This window comes from Coenobita brevimanus, chromosome 29, assembly GCF_032717465.1.
Source record: "Coenobita brevimanus isolate Jiangsu-jjx chromosome 29, ASM3271746v2, whole genome shotgun sequence".
NCBI classification, from domain to species: domain Eukaryota; kingdom Metazoa; phylum Arthropoda; class Malacostraca; order Decapoda; family Coenobitidae; genus Coenobita; species Coenobita brevimanus.
In genome coordinates this window covers 6,189,178-6,195,182 of record NC_136982.1, presented here as the reverse complement: position 1 = coordinate 6,195,182, position 6,005 = coordinate 6,189,178, and the positions used below count along the sequence as shown (strand labels likewise).

General features: G+C 42.9%; 1 pseudogene; it reads right to left on the bottom strand.

The window, feature by feature from the left end:
- Nucleotides 1-4,438: 4,438 nt before the first annotated feature.
- LOC145395142 (5S ribosomal RNA) lies at nt 4,439-4,557 on the bottom strand (annotated as a pseudogene).
- Between the last annotated feature and the right edge of the window lie 1,448 nt (nt 4,558-6,005).

Here is a 6,005-nt window from a genome sequence, read left to right as displayed (position 1 = left end):
TTACTGTGATTATCTTGTTTGTGCTTCCTCTAGGCACTTTATTCAGCTGAATGGAAATTTTCTCATACAGAGCGGCCATTATCCCAACTTCTGCCAGAAGTATAATATGAGTTTAATATGAATTGTAATACCATCGTCTGATGGTTGTAATCAGTATTATAAAGATCACTTGCACTGAAAGTCGTCATGGAGATTGTTTCTAACCCCTCTGTCAGTTATGATCCCCATATACGTGAATATAATTGTCTCCTCATATATCAAGAAGAATATAAGAGGTCAACAAACTAGAAGGCTTAACAGTCATTGTTTCTCCAAACCATGGATCTCTCTCTCTCTCTCTCTCTCTCTCTCTCTCTCTCTCTCTCTCTCTCTCTCTCTCTCTCTCTCTCTCTCTCTCTCTCTCTCTCTCTCTCTCTCTCTCTCTCTCTCTCTCTCTCTCTCTCTCTCTCTCTCTCTCTCTCTCTCTCTCTCTCTCTCTCTCTCTCTCTCTCTCTCTCTCTCTCTCTCTCTCTCTCTCTCTCTCTCTCTCTCTCTCTCTCTCTATTTCCTTTTACTTAGAGAACCTAAAGCATCATTTTTACCTCGCCCGGGACGGAGTCCGGCAAGGTATTATTTTTGGTCGTTTGTGTCTTTGTTTCTGCGTTTGTATGTTAACATCACAGAAAAACGGAAAAATGAAATTACATGAAATTTTCAGGATATGTGGGCACTGGTCCCTAAAGGAAGTGATTAAATTTTGGAGGTAATCGAGTGAACCTAAAAGGCGGGGGGGACACAATCTGGCCGCACTATGGGGTGGTACTATTTCTCTGCGGCCAGGTTGTGTTAGGAAGAATACTGCCACTGTATTCCCTGCGTGTCGTGAAAGGCGACTAAAAGGGGCGGGGTGAGGGGACTAGGGACTCCCTCCTCTGTTTTTTAGTTCCTAAAAAGAGACAGTCCAGAGAAAGGGATGGGGGATGGAGTTATCCCAGTACCCTGAAGATTGGGTCTATGAATGTGCGTGGATGTAGTACGATTGAGGCTAAAAGGGAGGAGATTGCGAGAATGTGAGAAGAAAGTTGGATGTGTTAGCTTTGAGTGAAACGAAGAAGAAAGGGAAGGGTGAGTCTATGTTTGGAAGTATGAATGGAAAATTGTCAGGTGTTGATTGAGGAAGGGCAAGAGAAGGTGTGGCCTTGTTAGTGAGTCCGGAAGTACAGCAGTGTGTGACTGAATGGAAGGAGGTGTCATCGAGACTGATGTGGGTGAAAGCGAAATTTGAACGTGAGTTGTGGGTGTCTGTGAGTGCATATGGGCCTGGTTGTGAAAGGGATGAAGAAGAGAGGGAGTCTTTCTGGAATGATGTTGATGAGTGTCTGCAGAGTTTTGGAGCGAATGTGAATGTGGTAATGAGGGAGATCTGAATGCTAGAGTGGGAAATGTAGCAGTTGAAGATGTAGTTGGTATGCATGGTGTGCCTGGAAGAAATGAAAATGGGGAACGAATGATAGGGATGTGTGTTGAGCAAGAGATGGTGATTGGAAATACGCTGTTTGAGAAGAAAGATATTTATAAGTATCCATGGGTGAGACAGGAGGGTGGAAGGGTTGTTGATAGAGCTTTGGTGGACCATGTGGTTGTGTCTAGGAATGTAATAGGAAGATTGTTGGATGTGAGAGTTCTGAGAGGGGAGGGTGGAGGCATGTCTAATCACTACCTGGTGGAGGGAAAGTTAAGAGTAGGTAAGAGATGGGTGAGAGCTAGGAGGGTTAGGTGTGGCAGGGAGGTTTTGAAAGTGAGTGAGTTGGATAAAAGAGAGAAAAAGATAGAGTATCAGGAGAAATTGAAAGATGAGTGGAACGCAGTGAAAGATCAGGAAAACGGCAGTGTGGAGGAGGAATGGCAGTTGTTTAAGAGTGCTGTGGTGGGGCATGCAGAAGAGTGCAGAGGAAGGATGAGATGTCATATGAAAGGTATAAGGAAAAGAGGAATAGGGCGAGAAGGGCTGTGCGTGATGTTAAAGTGGCAGCAGATGAGAGGTGGGGTAGGCGGTTGACAGAGAATTTTCAACAGAATAAGAAAATGTTTTGGAAGGAGGTGAAAAGGGTGAGAAAGGGACAGTCTGGGAAGGAAGAACGAGTAAAAGCAGAGGATGGAAGGATGTTAATTGAGATGGATGCAGTAAGGAAGAGATGGGCAGAGTATTTTGAAAGATTGTTAAATGTAGAGGAGGAAACGATGGCTGAGATTGTGGCGGATGGAAGGGTGCAAGGAATAAATGTGTTGGGAGAGTTGAATGATTCTTTGATCACGAAGGAGGAAGTGGAGAAGGCAGTAAAGGAGATGAAAACAGGGAATGCTGCAGGTATGGATGGGTGTGCTGTGGAATGCCTGAAGGGTGGTGGAGTGACTATTGTTGACTGGTTAGTAAGATTGTTGAATGTGTGCTTTGTGAAGGGTATGGTGCCAATTGACTGGGCAAGTGCTTGTGTGGTCCCGTTGTATAAAGGCAGGGGTGATAAGTATGAATGTACTAGCTTTAGGGGTATAAGTCTGTTGAGTGTTGTAGGTAAGGTTTATGGTAGAGTGTAAATTATGAGAGTTAGAGAGGGTACAGAGGGAGTGATTGGTGATGAGCAGTGTGGCTTTAGGAAAGCGAGGGGATGCGTGGATCAGGTGTTTGCTGTGAGACAAGTGTGTGAAGAGTATTTAGCGAAAGGCAAGGATGTGTTTTGGGCATTCATGGATTTAGAGAAAGCGTATGATAGAATTGATAGGGAGGCTTTGTGGACTGTTTTAAGATTGTATGGATTTGATGGTAGGTTACTAAAAGGGGTGAAAAGTTTTTATGCAAATAGTAGAGCGTGTGTAAGAGTGGGAAATGCTGTGAGTGATTGGTTTCCCGTGAGAGTGGGGCTGCGACAGGGATGTGTGATGTCGCCTTGGTTGTTTAATATTTACATGGATGGTGTTATAAGGGAGGTGAATGCAAGAGTTTTAGGTGGAGGTCTGAGTCTGGTGAATGTTGATGGTGGAGAGTGGAATCTGAATCAGCTGCTGTTTGCAGATGATACTGCACTGGTGGCTGATTCAGAGGAGAGATTGAGACAGTTGCTAGAGGAGTTTGGAAGGGTGTGTGAAAGGAGGAAATTGAAAGTAAATGAGAATAAGAGTAAAGTGATGAAGTGTATGAGGTTGGTAGATGCTAGGGGGATGAATTTAGTTTTGAATGGCGAGTTGCTTGAGGAGGTAGAGTGTTTTAAATATCTAGGGTCACATGTTGCTGTGGATGGAAGAATAGATGCAGAAGTGAAGTTTAGAATAAATGAAGTAGGAAAGATGCTGGGAGGAATGAAAAAAGTGTTTAGATGTCGTTCGCTTAGAATGGATGTAAAGAGAAGGCTGTATGAGGGTGTTGTGGTACCGACTGCGTTATATGAGGCTGAAACATGGAATATGGGTGTAGCAGAGAGGAAAAGTTTGAATGTAACAGAGATGAGGTGTCTGAGGAGTATGTGTGGAGCGACGCATATGGATCACAGGGCCCTTTGCAAAGGGCGCAGAAGTGGCAGAAATGGCTGGGCGCGAGTGCGACATGGTTTCACCTCAGAGGATGACAAGGAACTGATTCCCGCAGCGTATATGGGCAGGCAAGGGTTGACAAGGTCAATAGGGTGACAGCTGCTAATTTACATGCAATGAAATGATTGGTAGGAAATCTCGACAATACATAAAAAAATAGGTAGTTCCAGGTGAATGTAAATATCACTTAGGCTTCTCCCTTCCTTTCTTATGTATACATTTTTATTACGAGAATAGATTATACGGCATATTTCAAAGGGGAAATTACAGTGGGAAATTAGCAAACAAGTGCATGTGAGGTGTTGTCAGGTGATAATTAGCCAATTCCAGATGTATAGCACTATCACTTACCTTATTTCTTTTTGGTATATATTATTTTGTATAAGAATAGGGAATAGGGCTTATTTCAATGGATGAAATCAGTGGAAAATTCAGGGGAAGATTTGCTTGGCGCAGCACGGCCGGGCAGGCGAGAGGGGAGGGTAATGGAGGGGAGGTAGGGAGGGGAGTCAGGAACGGGGAAAAATGGCTAAATTGTTAACAATGGATGGGAGTACAAATGAGATTTGGAGTGCTTACTAGTGTTGGACATTGGCAGTGCTGATAGATGATACAAACCACCACTTGTAAGCCAGGGAGAATTTAAAATAACGCAGAATCACAAAAGTGATGCCCCGCGGTATGATCCATTGTGCCTGAGTGTCACGAAAGTGACACCCCACAGTTAAGGGGTTAAACATGGTCTCCGTGTACCATCCATCCATCCATCCATTGCCAGACGCCATGTATCCCAAATGGGGTGGCCAATGGCTTAGAGTTAATTGTTTTACAGGGAGGGGCACTAATCCTCCACCAACCCCACTTGACGTAGGGATGCCAACAGCATCTGGTGTTCCCAGGCGGTCACCCATCCAAGTACTAACCAGACCCAACGTTGCTTAACTTCGCTGATCGGATGGGAAGCGGTGTACTCAACGTGGCATGGTCTCCGTGTACCATTGTGAAAAATTCCACATTCCTAGAGAGAAAAAAAAAAACAGACAGAAAGCCTAAATGCTGCCCATCACCCATACCTAAAACTTAGGCTGGGAGGAGGTCTACCACTGTGCATTTTTATTTTATTCAAGGCAAAAGAGTTGCATTGCTCCTCTGTGGAGCTGGAGCCCCATGGGGTACTGGGAAATCTCACTCTAAGGTCTGGTCTGGGTGGAAACCTACCACTGTGCAATATTTAGTTTTGCTAGGTACATACCGGCCAAAATCCATGTAGTAACATGTTGGGACACTTGCTGACAAAAACACGTCCATGCTGCGCATCAAGCGTTACGGTTTTTCAACTCGGTTGCTCACGAGCCACTGACGGATGACGGTGAACTGAATTGATGTCGAGATCTTGACTCCCCTTCCCAGCTCCCTTAGGCAAGATCATGATAATTCTCCTGATCTTGTCTTACAAATCAAAGTTAATATACAGTATATATATATATATATATATATATATATATATATATATATATATGTTACTTTTTTTTTTTTTGCAAAATCGGTGATATTGCAAAGTTCCTGGTGGTTCAGTTGGTAGAGGGGAGGCTTGTGGTCTTACCGGACCCAGGTTCTGATCCCCACTGGGGCAGGGAACCATTTAAGGATTTGAATTTCATATAAAACAGACTTTACTGATCAACCAGAAGACCTGCCGACATGTAAAAATACCCCCGGTGATACCAATACACCAGTCCTGTATGAGACAGCCCTAGTATGTATTCAATATGGATGATGGGTTTTAGCACCAAAGTGGTGACATGTAGAGGTGTATGATATGTAGGAGGACTACTGAGCCTTGGGAACAGGTTGTGACGCCCATGCCCAGAGTCGAGCACATAAAAAAAAAAAAAATGGGGTGTGACCAAAAGTTCGAATTGTCAGCAAATTCAGTTTTCCTGGACATATAATAATAATAATAAAAATAATAATAATAATAACTAGTTATCTGTTTCCTAATTGTATAGCCATTGCTATAACTTTTTATGGGATTCATTGGCTCTATACATGTGAGTACATTTTATATTTGTCTCAATAACTGGCCTACTGTATGCTTAACTGTAACCATAATCCATTTAGATAACGAGAAGGACCATAGCTTTATTTCTATAAAGTTGCATCTTTACAGCTTTCAAGGTTTTCTCTAAAATGTGTAAAAAAAATTGAGCAGATTTGAATTCGGTACTTTGCGCTAGGCTAAATGGCAAAATATTCAGCCAAAGTTCTCAGCAAACTTTTTATTACAGGATTTTCAACCAAATGGCTGTATCTCAATTAGTTTCTGAGGTATTTCAGTTTCAAATATGAAGTTTTTGAGCAAACAATAGCGTATGACCTTTAAAAATAGGCCAAGGTCATTTATATATGCCTCAAATACAAGGGTTACGCTAGGGTACCTT